This window comes from Canis lupus, chromosome 36 (genome assembly GCF_011100685.1).
Source record: "Canis lupus familiaris isolate Mischka breed German Shepherd chromosome 36, alternate assembly UU_Cfam_GSD_1.0, whole genome shotgun sequence".
NCBI lineage: Eukaryota > Metazoa > Chordata > Mammalia > Carnivora > Canidae > Canis > Canis lupus.
Genome location: NC_049257.1, coordinates 24,325,528 through 24,347,130, shown reverse-complemented (window position 1 = coordinate 24,347,130; position 21,603 = coordinate 24,325,528). Strand labels below are relative to the sequence as shown.

General features: G+C 38.2%; 2 long non-coding RNA genes across 4 annotated transcripts in view; one reads left to right on the top strand and one right to left on the bottom strand.

Annotated features, from left to right (window-relative positions):
* LOC111094258 overlaps positions 1 to 21,603 on the top strand; it is a 160,216-nt gene that overhangs the window by 123,196 nt on the left and 15,417 nt on the right. For 2 of the 3 annotated variants that reach the window (XR_005384815.1, XR_005384813.1), the window contains exons 3-5: positions 882 to 993; positions 7,653 to 7,776; positions 17,718 to 17,868. This is a non-coding gene — a long non-coding RNA (uncharacterized LOC111094258). The remainder of the gene's footprint in view (positions 1 to 881; positions 994 to 7,652; positions 7,777 to 17,717; positions 17,869 to 21,603) is intronic. The other variant, XR_005384814.1, reaches the window with a different exon arrangement.
* LOC111094259 overlaps positions 1 to 21,603 on the bottom strand; it is a 172,036-nt gene that overhangs the window by 138,564 nt on the left and 11,869 nt on the right. The window lies entirely within an intron of this gene.

The window sequence follows — 21,603 nt, the reverse complement described above, 5'->3', positions numbered from 1 at the left end:
TCACTATTAATTTTTTATATTCTACTACACAAACCATATTATTCTCATGCAAATATTTCTTTAGATCAGCAAAATTCATGAATAGGTATATGTAATTTTTATATGATTATAATAGCAAAATCAAGAAGAATGAAATTCATTTTCAGGCATAGTATATATACCTAAGAGTAAGATACAGTATTTGAATAAAGATATTTTTCTTCTTTCTTGGTTAACACTTAAGATCAGAGAGCCATGAAGAGTTTCTTTGGGCTTTGTATATATGAGTTGTTTACCTATGGATCATGATTAAATTTCTGTAATATTTGGAATAAATTAGAGAACAGCTGAAGTTTTACTATTGATAGAATAGTAAACACATTCAAGCAACATAAAAACACATGACATTCAGGAAGCAGAAAGGTCTAAAATGTTTTATGAGGGTACCTCAAATAAACCAACGGAACCTATGTTTAGAGCCTGACCACAATAGCTACCTGATATAATAAAACTCCAGGCCCAGATGCATTTCTTTCTGAAAATGATTTTAAATCAAATCTATCAATAAATTGTTCCCAAAAGAAAATATTAGGAAATGTTGTAACATTTAGGTAAAGCAAAGATTCACATAAAATGGAGGGTAAATAACTCCTACAATCAACATACTATTTATTGGCTATGTATTCAACATGTAATACGTTTCTTTTTTCCTTGAGTTTTGGAAAGGCACTTTCTCTCAATGTAATTTTAAAGTGCCATTTCATGCTTCATTATCTCTGAGTGGGAGTTGTAGTTTGTAGTTGGACCTCAGCTTCATTTGTGAATCATGGGTGGTACAGCTAAGTATATTTTTCGAAGCATTTGAGTGAAGTAAATAATACTTTTTCTTTTATATTTTTTAGGCTTTCCTATTTAACAACACTAGACTGCAAAATGAAAGTGGCATATTCTTGGAAACCAGATGAACATATATAAACTGCAACATTTTGGAGAATGCTTAAATTTATTTGCAAAGTAAAAATACTTTATTTGTTCAATCCTTGCCCCCACCCCTGTCACCAACTCCCATTGCTCTTTCTACCAGATGTCAATCATGCTGAATACCATGGAATAGCTCAAAGCAAATGTGAATAAAGAGGAAGATTCCCAGTTACTGGCTTTTGGTTTTAAAAAATTTTAAATAATAATGGTGGCAGCCAGCAGGTCCTTTCTCACCTCCTATAATAAATGCTGACCTGGGGATCCCTGGGTGGTGCAGGGGTTTAGTGCCTGCCTTTGGCCCAGGGCGTGATCCTGGAGACCCGGGATTGAATCCCACGTCGGGCTCCTGGTGCAGCCTGCTTCTCCCTCTGCCTGTGTCTCTGCCTCTCTCTCTCTCTGTGTGACTATCATAAATAAATAAGAAATTTAAAAAAATTAAAAAAAAAATGCTGACCTGATTCTGAAAGTTGCAGCTTTGCCTACTATACACATATAAATGTGTAAGTGCATTCATCAGCTCAAAAAGAAACTTAAATTTGGCATGGAAACTGGGGGAAACTAGGATTGAATTAAACTTTTCCACCAGAGGGTCATGTTATGTCTGTTCAATATCAATTCCATTATAATTACAATTAAATTCATAATTAAGCTTTCCTTGTCACCCACCTCATAAATCCAGTTTATTTCTTCTATGTGTTCACCTGGTCTGAAATGTTCTCCTCTACATTTTTGCCAAATCATTCACATATTCTCTAAGAAGTCTTCCTTGATGGATGCCAGTCATTGTCATCCTTCACTGTTGTCAATTGTATTAGACGAAGTGCTAGTCAAGGAGAATATTTAAGAGCTTGAATCCTGAGTCAAGTTCAACTCAAGTTCACATTCTGGCACAAGTGCTAGGTAAACCAAATTGACTAAATTAATTATGAGGGCCAGATGTGCACCAGACACTGTTATGGGTGCTTAAGTACAGCACTGAGTAAGGCAGACCAAAAGAACTATTCTTGAACTCATGTTTTAATAGTGCTAGAAGAGAGTGGGACATGGGGAGACAAGGAAAAATATAGACTGCATAAAAAATTTTATAAAGGAAGTAAGCAAAGTCCTGTGATACCAGATAAGTGGGGGCTCCTACCTACTAAAGTTGGAGCAAGGGTCATGAAAAGCCTGATGTTGAGACTTGAAGACTGAGATCAGGGGGAAAAAAGTATATTCCAGTCAGTGGAAAACAAGTGCCAACATGTTGAGCAGGATATAACGTTCAAGAAATAGAAAAGGCAGTGTGGCCAGAATATGGATTGGGGGAGGGTGGAGTAAGAGCTGTACTTGATAACAATGAAAACTATTAAAAGGGGTTTGAATTTTATTCTAAGATGGAGATTTAAAAAATGGTGACTTTGCTTGGCTGTCACACAGATTTTTAGAAAGCTGAATGGTATCTAAATATTTGAAGACTATGAAATGCATAAAATTCTAGAATATTATGCATGTGCATATATATGCTGTCCATGAACATTTGCCTAACTATTAAAAAATTGTGTCAACTCATTGTTTTCTTATCAACTCCAGTTGAATGCAATATTCTAGGTGACAGTCAGAACAAGGAAAGAAAATGTTCCTTGGATGCTACACCAAGTCACAGAAGCACCAGCACAGTGAGGTTCTCTTGCATACAGTGGTATTGACAAGAAGGATAGGTGAGGAAACAGATATCTGAGTCTGGAGCACAGTGGAGAAGTCAAGGCTGGTATTAGAAACTTGGGCATTATAAGAGTACAGATATTTGCAAATCTGAGGAATAAGATCACCTAAGAAGACAATAAAGATAGAATGGGGCCCCAAAGGAAGCCCTGGGTCATGCTAACATTTAAAAGTAAGTTTAGATAAAGGAACAGGTCTCATCAGAGGAGACTAATTAGGATCAGCAAAAGATCAGAAGGAAAAGAAATATTAAGGAAGACATGGTAATTGGTGAGCTTGAGTATTATGAAAATGGAGGCACTTTGGCTTGATTTGGCAACGTGAAGATACTTGTAGACCTTGACAAGAACCACTTCGATAGAAAGGTAGGAATAGGTTAAGTTGCAGTAAGTGAAGGAATGTGTGAGAAGTGAGGAAGCGGAGACGAGGGATGTAGTCAACTTGCTGGAGAAATTTTTCAGTGAAATTGGCTGTGAGGCAGCATGGAGGAATAGATAAAAAGATAAAAATAGAAAAAGATAGGGGATTCAAGGATCTTTTAGAAATGTTAGTGGCTTACTTACATGAATTTATTAAACATTTTCTATCTTGTGAAGGAGGAAAAATTAGCAAGAATACCTCCAATGGTTGCTATGAGAATTAAGAAGTGCCGTAAACAAAAGACTACATACAAGGTGCTTCATATGTTCTCTGTGAATGGTCATTGTTACCGTCATGTAGAAGTACACTCAGCACATTTACTCAATTTTTTCTTTTTGCTCTTCACTGTCCTATATTTAAGTAATTATATCATGTGCTAGGGGAGTAGATTTTGGGAAAGAATCATTAAACAGTAAACCGCTAAAAAAATAAAAAATAAAATAAATAAAAAGTAAACTGCTAATTAATTAATTATTCAACAATGGATACTAGTTCTGTGTTATGGTCATGTATGTGTATAAACGCGCCATAATCCATTCCCTTCCCTTTATTAGCGTACGCGAATTTCGGGAGTCTCAAATTACCCTTTCTTCTCACACCAACTCTAAGTTCAAGGTCCTCAAGACCATCTTTAAGTTAAATAATTTGCTAGAAGCACTCACAGAACTCAGATAGCAATTAGACTCATATACACACTTAATTACAGCCAAAGAATAGAGATTAAAATCAGCAGGGGGGGAACAAAAGCATGTGGGGAGGACCCAGGAGACACAAGGGCTGTGAAGCTTCCAGTCGCTTTCTCTCGGTGGAGTCACGTGCATAGAACCTGTTTCTCACAGCAACAATACGTGAAAATGCACATGGAATATTGCCAATCAGGAAAGCTCACCTGAGATTTGGTGTCTGAACTTCTTATAGTGGCTTGGTCATCACCCACGTGGCTAACCTTAGTCTCCAGTTCCTCCAGAGGTTAAGCTGATACCATATGGTCCAAGGCCTTTCACCACACATTGGATTTGTTAGCACAGATTATGGTATGGCCCAAGGCCCCAAGTAAACAGAATCATTCCAATCAGGGAGGATATTCTAAGGGTTTAGAGGTGAACTCCCAGGAACCAAGGCAAAGACCAGACTTCTCCTTGGCAAGGTTAATTCTTACAGCACAATTTATAACCCTAGTTGAGGAGGTAATATATAAAAGTACAAAATTTAAAATACCATACATAATTTAATAAGAGTTCATATCAACTGGGGATCCCTGGGGGGCTCAGCAGTTTAGTGCCTGCCTTTGGCTCAGGGTGTGATCCTGGTCCTGGGATCGAGTCCCACATCAAGCTCCTTGCATGGAGCCTGCTTCTCCCTCTGCCTGTGTCTCTGCCTCTGTCTCTCTGTGTCTCTCATGAATGAATGAATGAATGAATAAATAAATAAATAAATAAATAAATAAATAAATAAAATCTTTGAAAAAAAATAGAGTTCACGTGTACCGTTGAGTGTCACGATGCTAGGACACGTTTACATAATAAATAGTACTTACTGTAGATATTCAGAGAAAGAGAATTTGAGCTGAGTGGTAAGGGAAGGTGCCATAGAAAACGTCCCATTTGAAGTGGACCTTGAGAGATTATCTGGATTTGTTTTTTGCTTTTAAGATTTTATTTATAAGAGAGAGAGAGACAGAGAATGCATGCACACTAGAGGCAGGGGAGGGACAGAGGGAAAAGCAGATGCTCTGCTGAGCAAGGAGCCTCATGTGGGACTCAATCCCAGGACCCTGGGATTAGGACCTGAGTCAAAGGCAGACACTCAATCCACTGAGCCACCCAGGTGCCCACTTGTATTTGAACTGGCTGAAAGAGAAAAGGCACGCCTAGAAGGGTGAATAGAGGAAGGGGAGATATGGAAGTGTTACAGGATTTCTTTCTCTGGTGGTGCCTGTGGTTCTCGGTCGCACAGCTTTGAAGAATAAAGAGGTAGACCAGAGTGGTGGGCAGCAACGCAAGGTTTACTAAGCGATAGGAAAGCGATAGCACAAGGCTCCCAAAAAGGGAGGGGACCTGAGAGGCTTGCCACAGGAATTTCTAAGTCTAGGGGTTTTTATGGGGTTGTTGGAGGCCTATTTTAATCTGTTTATCCTCCATGTACCTGTCATCCTATTAGGTTTTTGTCAATCACGTGGGAAAGGGTGGAGGGCTCCTTCCAGGGTGGTATAAAATTCTCTTAAGGGTGGGTTCCTCTTAGGGTGGGGGGCCTCGTCCCTGCTTGCCCTTCTTCCAACTATTCTTCATCAGAGGCTGCTTCCCAGGGAGATGATAAGAAAGAGGGAGTAGAAAGTAAGACTGGAAAGGTAGTATATTCATTTTCTAAGGTTATCGCAACAAAGTCCCACAAACTGGGTGGGTCAAAACAAATTTATTCTTCCACAATTCAAGAGACCAGAAATCCAAAGTCAAAGTGTCTGCATGGTCAGTTCCTTACGGAGACTCTGCGGGAGAATCCATCCCATGGCTTTCTCCTAGCTTCAAGGAATTCTGGAAATTCTTGACGGTGCTTGTCTTGTAGATGCATCACTATTATCTGCCTCCACCACCCCATGGCCTTCTCCCTTTGTGTCTGTGTCTGTTTTCTCTTCTTAGAAGGACACTAGTCATTGGATAAGAGTCCACTCTGCTATGGTAAGACCTAGGGCCTCATTTTAACTAACTACATCTTTAAGGACCTTACTTCTGAATGAAGTCTTGTTCTGAGGTAGTAATTTGGGGCGTGCCGGTAACTCTTCAACCCAGTAGAGGTAGGATGTGAAAAATGTCGCCTAATGTACACTACCTTTTACAAACACTGTTACAAAAGCATAAACAACGCTGAGACTTTTTTTTTTTTATGATAGTCACAGAGAGAGAGAGAGAGAGAGAGAGAGAGAGAGAGGCAGAGACACAGGCAGAGGGAGAAGCAGGCTCCATGCACCGGGAGCCCGACGTGGGATTCGATCCCGGGTCTCCAGGATCGCGCCCTGGGCCAAAGGCAGGCGCTAAACCGCTGCGCCACCCAGGGATCCCTTTTTTTTCAAATTATTTTTTTATTATTTTTTATTTTTTATTTTTTAATTTTTTTATTTTATTTTAATTTTTTTATTTTAATTTTTTTTAAATGCTGAGTTTTAAACATAATTCAACATAATTCATTAAACATAATTCATTAAACAGGGTCTCTCACACTATTTTAATTGCTTTTTCCAAACACTAGAATACCTGATTTCACTGAGAAACACAATAGCCCTCAAGAGTAGAATTTATGTGTGGTGAGGGGGTAGGGGGTATACACTCCTCAAAATCTGAGATTGGGCTGTGAAGAGCATAACATTCATGTTGTCTGTACCATCTTCTAATATCTTTGCTAAAATTTTAGAACTGTCTTCTTTTTGAGGATGTGTAAGTTACTGCTATTCAGCATTTCATAACAATGGCAATATATTTTGAGTCAACATTTGAAACGCATTATTTGGTAAGGATGTTGGGGTTGCTTCCAGGTATATCGTGAGAGTGGCTTCTATTGGTTGAAAATAAAAGTATTGCCACTTTCAAAATATTGATGGCCAATGGAGAAAAGGGATAGACTATTTAAGGTCTAGGAAGTTTTAGAAAAACCCAGAAAATAGCCTTCCTGAGCCTCTAAAAGAACAATGATAACTGACTTGGAAAGATAAAATGGAATACATAAGAAAATATATTCAGTTTCTTAATATTGTTAGATAATTGATCAAGTTTTGGAACTGTGGTGAATTTTTTTTTCTCTTCAATTGAATTTTCCCAGCATTCTTCTAACAGAATTGAATGCAAAGCAAATGAGAAAGGCAACTTTATGAAGCCCTATCTTTGTCATAAATTTATTACAGTTCTCTAATAAAAACCTGTTTTAACTCAACTGAGGATTTCAGAAGGCTTTTCTCTTCTTGGAGAAAAGAAAAAAACCTTACACGTACTCAAAATTATGTGATGTTTTCCTTATTACATTAGCATTTGATTAGTTGGAATGCCTAATTCCTACTCTAGAGTAAAAAAGGGTCAATTAGGACTACATTTAAAAGAAGATGCATTATTATGGTCATGATCAATATCGTAAATCTCATCATTAAAACTGCCCGTGATTCTTCACATTTGACAATTTCTTTCTGTTCTGGTTTTGAGCATTAATATGCCAAGCCTACCAAGGTTGTCACTAGTAAAATCCATTCAAGTAGAGTCATTACCAGGTGAATAGTTAACTGGAATAGCTAACTGTGACAAGGGCTTCACTTTCACAAGGAATAATACATGCAGAAAAGCCCACAGGTTGGAAAGTCACTAGCATAAAACATGAATTCTGGGGCCCCCACCTGCCTCGTGGAGTGATCTTAGACAAATAACTTCTCCAAGCCCAGAGTCCCCATCTACACTGGGGACATTGTAGCATTGTTGGTAAAGCTTAGCAAAATATTTCCAGAAATATGCCCGCCACACACAGTAGTCACTTAATAAATATTTGTTCTTTCCTCTTTCTAATCCCTGACCACCCCTCTCAAATGGAAACACCAGCCGTCAAGGACATCACGAACATTCTGAAAACTACAAGTTGGTCAGAATTTATTGGAGCCTATGCTGAGGGTGATGAGGGGCCCACAGTGGAACTTCTCCATGGATCAGCGACAGCGACAATGTGGTAGGAACATAAATTACTATAATCGTTTATGATTTAACACATGGATGGAAAAAAAATACCCAGTATTTACTGAGAGCGGGTATAGTCTTCGCCCTTATACTTATTCACTGAATTCCTCCTATGTCAGTCTTATGAAGTGAAATAAATAATTCTTTGTAGAAAAGGCAACTGAGGTTGAGAAGGCTGCTGCAACTTGCCTCGGGCCATATATAGTCTATAGCAGCACAGAAACGATACGCTGTTTGATATAACTTCGCTGAACACAGTGACTCACACTGATGGATATCAGTAAGTTGTCTGCTCTTTATGTCAAAGAATAGCGAGATCAAACTCTTTGATTCATAAATCATCCTTCAATCTACGGCAAGCCCAGAAATCTGAAGGAATGCAGATACTATAACAGAGTAATAAAATACCGACATTGACTTCAGAGTCAGACGGTTCTGGGTTTGAATCTGGACTCCACCACTTTGTATCTATGTGTCACTGGAAAATTATTAACCTTCTAAAGCTTCATTTCCTCGTTCAAAAATAAGGATGATAATGTCACCTACTTTGCAGAGTTGTTTACGGATTGTTTGGAATCATGCCTCTAAAATGCTTAAGACAGCATCTGGCATATAATAATGAATTTATTTTTAGTCGTAATAAGATCCTGCGGTCTTAAAGTGTTTCACAAAGTTTGAATTAATAACTTCTTGCACCAGGTTCCCTGGGGATCTTGTTAAATAAGAAGATTCCCGGGGCTTGCTCCACACCTCATGAATCAGAACACCTGGGCAGCGGGAATTTGCTCAGATATAGCTGATCTCAGATCCTGATGCTATCCATCATTCACTACTCTTCTCATGATAACCATTGCCCAATTTCCATCTGGGGGACTATACCTTCCCCTTCTCCCCTGCCCCCCACTATTTTTACTTCTAGAGGAGTATCTGACTTATCTCACTGGTGCCTGACTGTTATTTCCCTGGCTACAGAGACTGAGACCTATCTATCCCAATCAGGGGCGATGTGATATATTTAGGCTTTTGCTGGAATGCTAGGACAAACAGAAGCACTCCCCACTGTGGGATACAGGAGCTGAAAGGATGTCGTACTGGGAATGTTGGCAACCATCTTGTGACCATCAGGCAGGGTGGCTATTTGAGAATGAAATCAGAGGAAGCAGAGCCAAAAGATAGAGACAAAAGACTCAAAGTTATGGTGTTACTTGCACCTCTGGTGTAGCTATCCTGAAAGCCAGATTAATTCCTATACTTTTCAATTATAGACCCAACAGATTCCCTTTTTGGTTACACTTTTTTGGGTTATGTTTTTGTTGTTGTTGTTGTTGTTGTTGTTGTTGTTACATGCCACCAAAGGACATAACAAATCGGGTAATAATACATGCAACTCTTTTGTCAAAAGCTCACTAGCTAGGTCTTCATTCCACATCCCTGCATCCTTCACATACTGGGCTCGGCCACACGTGGGCCTTCAGAATTCTTTTTGCTTAAGCTTGAGGCAAGGTAAATGGCCTCCTGGATTTCTCTTCTTTGAGCTGATACCTGGATCTTGGCCTTCTAAGACATGTAAAATATATCTAAAAACACACCAACTCTGTTACTTTGACTGAAACTTGATCCTGCAGGTCAGAGGTATAAATTCAAACGCGTAAAGGAGCCAGGGAGGAAAAATGATTAAATAAAACAGGCTAGAGGTCCACGGAAAAAAAAAGGCAAATCTGATATTAAATGGCCAGCCTCATTGTTAACGAGGCAATGGGGAATAGGGAGACTAGAGTATTTGGGGGCTCTTGCTTCCTTTAGAAGGAGCAGCTGCTACCTAGCTCCAGCCAAAAGTTGCAATGGGGGAGATGCGGTTCTAGTATTACCAGAGTAGTGAGGCATCCGGAATTTTATATGAAATCTTCTGAATTTTAAACATCAGCAACTGATCGAGATTTCTGGCACATACTGTGCAAGCTGACACAGTGGGGGCCAAACTACCAGTACACATGGGGCCCCTGTTATCTCCTCAGTAGACCTTTCAAGAGAGGGCAGAGGAGAGACTTATTGGGGAGACTTTCACAAATATGCTGTAACCCCAAGTCCATCTGCAGACACATAGGAGAGAAGAAAAAGATCTATGACCAAATACAGCAAGCAGAAGAGAAATGTTTATCCATAGATTAGTTTGGTGGCTGTCATTTGGGATTCTTACAAGTGCATTATGCTCTTAACTCCTATAAGATTTCTTCTTTCTTCCTCTTGGGAGGCAGGAAGACTTTTTTTTTTTTCCCCCGAGAAATAAGGTTGTGTTGCTAACAGAGTCTATGCACTTGTTTTCTTATTTTTCCCTTCTTAAAGCTGGTAGGCTTTTCTGGTTTCTTGCTCTCCAGAAGGCATGATTACCCAGAAGTCTGGCCCCAGATGAGTACTGAATTGACCTTAACGATTCTAAAGAGAAACAGTAACTTGAGTCCATATGATTAATAAATTATGTTTATATATGCTTTCGACACAGGCTTATCTAAACTGTGGTAATCTCCTCTTACTCAACACATATTCATTCCACTTTTTAGGTTTCCAGACATCTGGCAGGACCCAGAGAATGAATGATATGAATAAAAAAAATAAAAGTCTTTCTAATTCAGTCCTTCAAGATTGAGAAGCCCATGAAAATTCACAACGCATGGCCTTCTCCATCTAAACATGTATAGGAGTAAGAGTAAGCTAAAATGAACATCTAAGAAAGCCAAGAAAGGAAAAGAAGGACTCCAAAAAGATTAACATAAAGCCTTTGGTGTACGAAGTGGCTATGTCCCCGCTTTTGTACTAATGAGGAAGTGCAGAGATATATCTCATGGTTGCCCAGCTCCCAATAGTCCACTTCTAACCCTAACTACCATCTCAATCCTTATCAGATACAATATTCAGGATCCTGAGCTACTACTCGAATTTCTAATTTCTGGGCTACTGTTCTAGTTCCATTTATCCCAGGGAAATCAAGAAAAGTGGGGAATTAACAGAGAGCTATTTCTTAGGTTATCAGGGAAGGTACCTGTTCTAGGAGTAAATATTTACTATCTTCCTGACTAGCTAGTGGGGTGTTTAGAAAAAAAAAAATCAACATAAACTGAAGATGCAAGGAAGATGGGACTGGAACCCAAACAAGAGCTTATTGGCTTGCTGGCAAAACATGTATAAAATTACTAGCCACTGAGTAGGGCATCTCCCAAACTAAATAAACCAAAGTTCTAATTCTATACTACAACTTGGATAGTTTTGTCTTCCCCAAGATGGCTAGGTCATATGAAAGAGCGTGGTAAATGTTGCTAATGCTTACAAATATCTGGTTCTTTTTTCATTCCTACTACCTGAAAGGCTATAATTTTCAGGGTTAGGTAGGTCATGTGACTAGCTCTGAGCAATGGAAAGAAGCATGGAAGAGGTCTTTATAAACTTTTTTCTCTTTAAAAAAACAAAAACCAAACCAACCAAACAAACAAAACCAAGACCACATATCCCAGATGATATAGGTTTGGTTGGTAGAGCTGCCATCAGCCTGCAGTCCTGATTGACCATATGGAGGAAAGCCCTGTGTTGACCCAAAATAAGCATGTAACATAGGCAAAGAACAAGCATTAGTTAATTTTAGGCCGTGGGATTTCAGGGTGAATTTTTACTGCAGCATAGCGTAGTCTACCCTGATTTGTGAAAAGGGATGCCAACTAGGCAAGGAGATTGCCTTATCTCTGGAGCTAGGGGAAAGAAATGAGAAGCAGGGAAGGCAGCTAGCTGTAAGCTCTCCTATCTTCCTTCTGTCCTCCTGCCTTCCTTTAATCCTTGTTCTCCACATACAAAAAAATGCACGCATCCTGTCAATTTTCAGTTCTATATTCACACATATGCCAACTTTATAAAATGAAAATAACTGGGAAAACACATAAAGTACACAGCTTAGTCTTGTGCATAATTTAAACATTTAAAAAATTTTATGTATTCAAATGCATTCATGAAGGGAGACATTAGCATGAAAAGCAGATGAGAAGTTGGTTTTTAGTTCTCCTAGTCTTACTGTTCTTTGCCAAACATTTTTCTTGATAGCTCATACCTATCTCCTCTTCTCTTCCAAAGATATCCATGGTCCTGGAAACTTTTTCTACCCTGTTAAAATCTACACTCAGAAAACAGTGTATTAAACTCATTCACTCGCTTAGTCTTTAACGCAGCTTGTGTGTGACATGTGTTAGACACATGTCAAGGGACTTCCAGGTTAGTGAAAGCTAACCTGCAAATAAATTCCTTGCAAAGTGAAGTGTGTGATATAGACATCTGCAGAAGAGGAGGGACTTGGAGAAACAAGCGCATATGACGTGATGGTCTTGGGATGTCAAGAAAAGATTTACTGAGAAAGATGTGGTGATGTTACTATCTTTATTTTTTTAAGATTTATTTATTTATCCTAGAGAGAGAGAAAGAGAGAGCGAGAGCCAGCACAGAGGGCAGAGGAAGAGGGAGAAAGAGTCTCAAGCAGACTCTGCTGAGTGCAGAGCCCAATGTGGGGCTCAATTCCACAACCCTGAGATCAGACCTGAACTGAAACCAAGAGTTGGATGCTCAATTGATGGCACCACCAAGGCACACCTGACTTTTGCTCTTTAAAAGACTTTTGCGGGCAGCCCAGGGGGCTCAGCAGTTTAGTGCCGCCTTCAGCCCAGGGCGTGATCCTGCAGACCCGGGATCGAGTCCCATGTCAGGCTCCCTGCATGGAGCCTGCTTCTCCCTCTGCTTGTGTCTCTTCCTCCCTCTCTCTGTGTGTCTCTCATGAATAGATAAATAAAATCTTTAAAAAAATTAATAAAAGACTTTTGCTAGAGATATTCTAGTGAATTAGAAATTAGAGGCAGAGAACTACATTAGGCAAGAGGCAATGGATTCATAAACTAGGACAGCTATGAAGAGGAATGGAGAAAAGATTTGTGGCAGAGATAGTAGGAAGTGGACACTAATTTGGATTTGAGGATTAAAGAAGATGGAGCAGTCTAGGGATATTCCAGATAAGGAGTCAGTGAATTAGGTCTGTAAATGGGCTAGCTGATAAATATTTTAGACTCTGTGAGTCATATACAGCCTCTTATATAGTCTTTATTTTGTATAATCTTTTAAAAATGTAAAGCCCATTCTTTGTTTGAGGTATGGATTTGACTCATAGGCCATAGTTTTGCCAACCCACTTTTTAAGTTAGGATACCCCAAGGGGGATATCTTGAGTTAGATAAGAGGAGAGAAGGGTCAGTCTGAAAAGGAAACTGAAAAGTATGGGCTAATACTATTAATTAGTTCACTTTCATCATAAGTAGAAAAGCTTTTTCAATAATACTGAAATTTTGGCATACTAATTGAATTTACCTTTGTTATAAAATCTGTTTTTACAACACATTCTTTATTTTGGAAAATAAACCTTTCGATTCATTACTCTTGTAGTGTTTAAAACAAAAAATAATTTTTTTTTATAGATTTTAACTCTTATTTGCCCAGTACATGCTTTGTGTTGTATTTGTCAGCTTTTGGCTATAATATCCTAAATACTTGGAATTGAGAAAATAGGTTTCTTCAATTATAACATTTATGTAGAACCACAAAAGACCCTGAATAGCCAAGCAATCCTGAGAAAAAAGAATGAAGCTGGAATGTATAACCCTTCTGGATTTCAAACTATACTACAAAGCCATAGTAATAAAAACATTATGGTACTGGCACAAAGATAGATGTATAGGCCAATACAATGGAATGGAAAGCCTAGAATTAAATCCTAGTATATTGGTCAATTAATCCTGGACAAGAGAGCCAAAAAACACCCAATGAGGAAAGGATAGGCTCTTCAACTAATGGTGCTGGGAAAACTGGAAAAAAAAAATCCATCTAAAACAATGAAATTGGACTCCTGTCTCACACCAGTTACAAAAATTAACTTCAAATGTAGCAAAGACTTAAATATAAGACCTACTACCATGAAACTCCTAGAAGAAAATGTAGAGAAGGCACTCACTGATTTCATCTTGGCTATGATTTTTTTTTTTTTTTTTTGGACATGACACCAAAAGCACAAACAACAAAAGTAAATATTAACAAATAGAACTACATTGAATTCAAAATCTTCTGCATAGCAAAACAAACAATAAAGCTAAAAGCCTATGGAATGGAAAAAAAATTTCAAACTATATATTGGATAAAGGATTAATATCCAAAATATATAAAGAACTTCTACAACTTAATGACAATAAACAATGACTTAAAAAATGGGCAGAAGAAAAAAATAGACATTTTTTCCAAAGAAGACATCAAAATGGCCAACAGGCACTTGAGAAGATGTTCATCATCCTTAATCATAAGGGAAATGCAAATCAAAATCACAGTGAATTATTACCTCACACCTGTTAGAATGGCTATTATCAAGAAAACAAGAGACAACGGGTGCTGGTGAAGATATGGTAAAAAGGAAATCCTTACACGTTGTTGGGGGGAACATAAATTAGTCCAATCACTATGGAAAATAATATGGCGGTTCCTCCAAAAATTCCTAAAAGATCTGCCATATCATCCAGCAATCCTATTTATGGGTATTATGTAGAGTATATACACAATAGAATGTTATTCAGCCATGAGAAAGGAGGTTATCCTGCCATTTGTGACACCTACATGGGCCTTGAGCATTATGTTAAGTGAGATAAGTCAGAGAAAGACAAGTAGTACATGATATCATGCATATGTGGAATCTAAAAAAAGTCAAACCTGTAAACAAAACAACAAAATAAAACAGAGCAAAATGGTGGTTTCCAGGGGATGGAAGGTGAGGGAATAAGATTGATGGTGTTAAAGGGTACAAATCTGAACAAATACTAAATAAGCCACAAAGATCTAATATAAAGTATATTGAATATAGACAATTACAGGTATGTGATGTGCTAAATACCATTATAATAGCAACCATATTACAATGTATCAAAGAAACTCTGTACACCTTAAATTTATACAAGACTACATGTTAAATTTATCCATTAAAAAAAGTTCCAGCTTTTGTCATTGTTCACATTGCTTACTTTTTTGGGATACTTGTAGTCTAAAGAAATAAACAGGTAAAAATAATAATAATAAATAATAATAAAGTAAATGCAATGTGAGATCTTGAATAAGATCTGGGAACATACACACAAAAAGGATATTCATTAAAAAACTGGTGAAACTAAAAATGGTGTACAATTAATATGATTGTACCAAAGCTAATTTTCTGGTTTTGGTAATTGTGCTATAGTTATGTAAAATGTTTACATTAGAAAAATCTTATGTTACCCTTGCAATTTTCTATAAGTCTAAAATGAGTTCAAAATAAAAAGTTTAAAAGTAAGAAAAAAAAAAAGAATATAGCGCTCTTTTTACAAAGCCATAACACATTATATTCTTTAACAGTAGGTGCTTTTTGGCTTGATGTACAGCAGGTTCTCAACACACATTATTTGAGTCAATAATGATATCTATTGAAAAGTAAATTCCTGTTCATATGGGATATAATCATGAGTTTCACAAGGCTTAGAAGTTTTTTTCAGATTTGGGAGTATATAAATCAGTTAGGAATGCTTTTCAATACTATCTGAATTTTTACATTTGGTTTAAAAGATGAGGACCAAGAAATGTGTTGGTTTTTTTTATGTCCTAAATAGAATTTCTAGGCCTTCAATTATAGAAAACTGCTTATTTTTTAAAATTATTTTTAGAATGAGCATACACATGGGCACATACCATTAATTCCTGTTTATCTGAGGGTGGATCAAATCGTTTATGGAGTAATGGGTTTGTAGATTAGCCTGTTTCCAGATGGAGGTGATTAACATACAGCAGAGATTTGGGATTAGGTCAGTTCCCCTATAGAGGCATATAATAAAGCCCTGGGGCATTAGTCCTCCCCAGGAGTTGGAGGACAGGATTCCAGGTCTGGAGTCCCACAATCACACTTGATCTACTCTATTAACAGCCCTAGCCAAAGTTTGGCTCCTTAGCTCCTGCACCTTGGAGAGCTGTCCTTCAACTCCAATGTCATAATTACTTAATCATTTAGCCTCACTGGAAAATGAGATCTTTTCAGATGCCAGCTGTGCATTATCCAATGTTTGATCTGCAAACTGGCTTTTCTACTTTGAGGCAGTAAAGAGGTGACTGTATTTAAACTAGTGTGGTTTTGGATTATCTGTAACTTAGTTTCCACCCACCCTCCAAGATGATCTCTGATAATCAAGTATTGACTGTCATTATATGTCATTCCCCAAATCTCCTCAAAAATATAAATATAAATTTCCTAGCATTTTGACCAGTTCTATCTTCCAAAATATTCATCTCATTTCAGGGATCCTATGATATAGGATTTATTTGTTTTCCATGTGATACTGCTGTGGCAATTGAAATTGTCCAATTCACAAAGTCTGTGGCTCTAATACTCAATTCCAAACAAACAAACAAACAAACAAACAAAAAAACGGGGGGAAAATTTAGATCTTCACCTAGAGAAAGGTTTCCAAATGCTTAGAGCTACCTGAATATTAGTATATTAATTATGTACTCCAGAACTGTTCACTTTGAAACATCTTCCATATCTTTTAACTTTTTACTGCATTCTTTAATTCTAAGACAGCAAAGCAATACATATAAAAGAGCTTAAGAAAAGTTGAAAAAAAAAAAGCCCCACACATACCAAATAAAGAGACTTGTTATTATAAGCTAAAATCTACAAGTGCTTTATCCTTTCAATACCAGAAGAAGGATGAGCAGAATGGGTTAGTGAGAAGGAAGTATCAAAAAGACCTAGGGAGGGGTACCTGGATGGCTCAATTGATGAAGTGGCCTGCCTTCAGCTCCAGTCATGATCTCAGGATCCTGGGATTGGGCCCCACATTGGGCTCCCTGCTCGGCTGGGAGCCTGCTTTTCCCTCTCTCTCTGCCACTCATGTTTGCTCGTATTCTCTCTCTCTCAAATAATTAAATAAATTCTTAAAAAAAAAAAAAAAGAAGGAAGAAAGAAAGATCTAGGGAAGAAGCAATATAAGAATCTAAGTGTGGAAGAAACTAAATGGAAGAAAAGAAAGAAAAAAGAAAAAAAGAAAGAAAGAAAGAAAGAAAGAAAGAAAGAAAGAAAGAAAGAAAGAAAGAAAGAAAGAAAAAGAAACTTAGGGTTCTTGCTGGCCTCATTCCAAGCTGTATGCCTTTGTTTTTCAATATTTTGTACCCTGGAGTAGAAAAAATACTGGTATCTCTCTGAAGGCTGGAGGCAAGTCACACAGAATCACACAAAGTACTCATACCTTTCTGAACTAAAGCCATGGGGGGTGAAAACAGAATAACCCTTATTCTTTTTAGGTATTTCCAAAATGAGTTACATTGTTATAGTTTCTCCTTAGATCTTGGGGAGATCCATGCAGGTGAACCTTGGAGAAGGTATTAATTGTCACAGCTGTCAGTCTGCATGTACCATGTTATATCTGGTACCATGTTTTAAATCATAGCTCAGGAGCACATGGGGGGCTCAGTTGGTTAAGTGTCCCCAACTCTTGATGTCAGCTCGAATCGTGATCTCAGGGTCCTGGGATAGAGCCCCACGCTGGGCTCCTTACTCAGTGGGAAATTTGCTTATGATGCTCTCTCTCTGCCTTTACATTTCCCCCTTGCTCTCTCTCTTTCTCTCTCAAAGAAATAAGTAAATCTTAAAAAAAAAATAAATCAGCTCAGTGAGCCAAGTTTACCATTGGAATACCTCTAGCTCCCTGTTCATGGCTAAACATTTTGTTTTCCTTCTCAATCCCTTAAATTTAAGTGTTTAAACATAAAATGAAATGAAAGGGACTGAGACAGAGTATGTAATCAATAAATAGAATCCCTTCTTTTTCTGCTCTTTTATCCCCTTATCCAGGGCCTTCAACTTGTAGGCTTCCTCTTGGATGCCCAGAGCTCCAAGAGTGCTGTTCTATGGAGCCCAGGAAGCTGCCACACCCCAAGGCTCTACCCATTTCCTCCTCAACTTCAGAACCTGCATGTCTCTGGAAGTCATTAAAGCTCTTCAGGTACGCCAGCTCTCTCCTCCCAGGCATTATCCTTGCACTCAGTAAGTTCACATGACTAGCTCTCGTTATAAGGTTGGGAGTAGAAGCAAGAGGTATCTCTTCCAGGCCAAGGCACTGAATTACTAATGCAAGACCCTCTAGGGTGCTTTTTGGTCAGACTCTAGTGACCTGTAATGTTTGAGATAGTGATTACTCTATTAACCCAAATCCCAGAATGAAGAAATGTGGAGCAGAGCTCCAGCTCAACTGCAAAAGGCATGATGTGAAAATGAGAGATAAACTATTGTTTTCAGAAACCAGTAACTTTGGGAGATACGTTGTTTTGTGTGTGTGTGTGTGTGTATGTAGCATAACCTCACGCATACTGTGACTGACACAGCATCTGGTACTTCTCCCTCCCATCAGAATACATGAAAAGATGGACCCCTCGAGGGCAGAGACTATCCATATTGTCATGTTCCCTTGGGTTGTATCAGGGCCTTTGCAGTGCCTAAGGTATGGGCAATAATCTACAAATATTTGTTAATTCTAAAAATAAATGAGACTCTACTTCTGGTGATGGTGACAGTAGGTTGTAATGGGGTAAATAGAGGTAGTTACTCCTGCTAATGAATCACAGCTCTCTCTATTAGCTAAGTCATAGGTTTTTGTTCCCAGTACTACTTAATGGTGGTTGCATCTAGATGCATTGGAAGGCTGGCATATGAGGTGATTTTAGTTAGATCTGAGCTCTTTCCGAAAATGTCACTTGGGCAGCTGCCTGGCCATCCTCATCAGAAGAAGGACTCCAAATCTGTTTCAGACTAGATATGAGTTATTGAGGGCACTATTTGTCACCCTGAAGACAGATAGAGCTGGATTGAGCCTTGGTAGTTGCCTTTATTAAGGCTTAGCTGATTAAACTGATCATTCCCCTTGTGGTTACCCAACCTGTACTTAATTATAACTTATTCGAATCTTAGGAGAGATTCTAGCGGTGACTTACTAAGGTCATTTTCACTTTCTTTAACTTCCCCCACTTTTTTTGTTTTATGACTTTTGAGAAAATAGAAAAGCTTCATTTATTTTGTCATCTGGCATTTACCTCTTCAAAAATACTTTCCGAAATGCCTGCAAAAAGGGAAGCTTTTATATAATAGATACACTGCTGCGTGATTATAGTCCCTACATGCCAAAATCAATTAAGAGAAGGATGAACGTCTTTGACCACGAGCTAGGTTGAGAATTCCATGGCAGGCTGGTGCTGAAAGAGAGAAGCTAGAAATATGTAAGGATATTTCTCAGAAGCTAATCAGGCTGAGCTAGACCTTGAGAGTCATCCAATGGTAACACCCAAAGGTCATGTCAAATGGGTTCTAGCCAGGCCACTGAAAATGGGTCAGGATAGTATTAGTGTAAGGAGGTGGTAATCAATGACCTGGAAAGTGGGTGACAGGGAGGAGGTCCTAAGGGGTATCTCACTACTTGTCTAGATAGCAACCCTATAATAATAGCTCAACAAACTCTTAGGAGAGAAAATAGAAATGGAGGCTGAGAAGGTAGAGTGAGGACCTCCAGCTCTGTAAAGCACTGGGTTTTAGCTGATAGCAGCCAAAACTGAAAACAAATAGACCTAGATAACCATCCCATGGGAAAGTTACATTACATTAGTTCTTTATAATAGTTTATTTTCTTACCATTGAAAAGATAAGAGTGGTGGGAGATAGGATGTAGGGATTGGTGGCAGGTAAGTAGATGGAAGAAGTTCGTTTCCTGACTGTGACAGTCTTCTGTGACCGCTTAATATTATGGAAGTTATCAAGTCTTAAGTTGTCTTTTTCTTTTTTTACTTTTTTAGCTGAGTATTATCAGCTAAATTCTTTTGTTCTTAGAATCTGGCTTCTTGGGCAGCCCGGGTGGCTCACCAGTTTAACACCGCCTTCAGCCTGGGCCTGATCCTGGAGACCCCGGATCGAGTCCCACGTCAGGCTCCCCACATGGAGCCTGCTTCTCCCTCTAGGCAGTGTCTGTATCTCTGCCTCTCTCTCTCTCTCTCTCTCTGTGTCTCTCATGAATAAATAAATTTTAAAAAAATCTGGCTTCTTCATAAATTAGCAAAAGCAAAGGGATTCTAGATATTGTAAATATTAGACTATGGAACCATTTGTTACAAAAAAGGATATATTTAAAATGAAATAATATTTACAATTAATTAAACCTTTCTTTATAATAAAAAATTGTTAGAAAGAAAACATATTTAAGTGATAATGTTATAATAATGAGCAATCTATTCTTTCAAGCCTTTAACTCAAACAGTAAATTTGTAAGCAAATACATCATCTTCATGTATTTAAATGTTTGTGAAGAGTGAGGTACTTTTAGATTTAGTTCCATCTTCATCTTGGGTGATATCATCTTCACTTACGAATTTTCCTCTATGGTATTATAACCAGATGACACAGGATAAAATTCTGAATACAATTTGAGGTCACAGTCTCAGAGAATCTGGAGTTTCAATCCTGGCTCCTAACTGTTAACACTTATACTGGATCTTCTACAACTGTAAAATTTATCATAATAACTTATGTCTCCTAAGTTCATTCTGGCCATTACTAAGGTTACAAACATAAAGTCCTTGACCTCAGTAAGTGATCTATAAGTAACAGGTGTTATTTATTACCTACAAATGCAAGCATCAACCCTGTGTAAGTAACTGCCTGTAGACAAAATCCAGGGGGTGTCGCAGAGACACAACACATTCAGGCTCTTCAAAAACAGAACTCACCATCTTGACCTCTAAATTGACTTTCTGTCTGTAATCTCTGCTTAATTGTTTTCAGTGTTATCCTTGGATCTAACCAATCACCCAGACCTACTGGTTTTACCTCATGTATGTCCATCATAACTCCCCCTTGGTCAGTCCCTTGGTCAATGCCCTGCTCTCTTCTATCAGCCCCTTACTTTGTCTCCTTTCCTCTATTCCAGGGCTCTACCTACTAGACTCCCTCTTCTAACCCTTGAGTCCATCCTCCGTAGGCAATCAGAGTCATCCATTTGATCCATCTACAACCTAATAGGGTGGCTCCTTTAGAAACTCCCCATGGCTTCCCATCACTTACAGAAAAAAGTCTGAGCTCATAACATGATTTAGAAGCTTCAGGGCTCAAGTGATGCTCTGGTTACCTCTGGTGATTCTCCTTTGGGACATTCAAAGTTTACTCTTTTTTTTTTTTTTTTTTTTTTCCAGGAAAGTGTCTTTGCATCCCAGGTCAGGTGAAACACCAAACTGCTCAAATAGAGTCTGTTCTTAGTCTCATTGATGCCTTCTCTATATTATATCAAATCACTCTCAGGATGGTCTCTTCCGCTAAACCACAAGCTTTTCAATTGCTATGATTATGGCTTGCTCATCTTTGTGCTTTAAGAGCATAGCTTATAGTGCTTTCTTAATGTTTTATGGAACTGTTGGCCTTCATTTTAATTAATTTTCCCCAGTATTTCTCACCTCCCCTCTACCTCCAGGAAAACAACAACAACAAAAGAAACAGATTCTCTGCCTCTTATAGTTTCCTTATTTCTGGAAAGGCTATTATGTAGCTCTATTTCCATTATTTTCCAATCTAGCTTTTATTACAGGAATTAAGATTCTGAGGTATAAAAAGCATACAAACGTCCTATGATGCAAATGTTTTTTGTTTTTTTTTTAAACAAAACAAAACAAAACAAAACAAAACTGGTCAAGTCTCCAAAGCATTC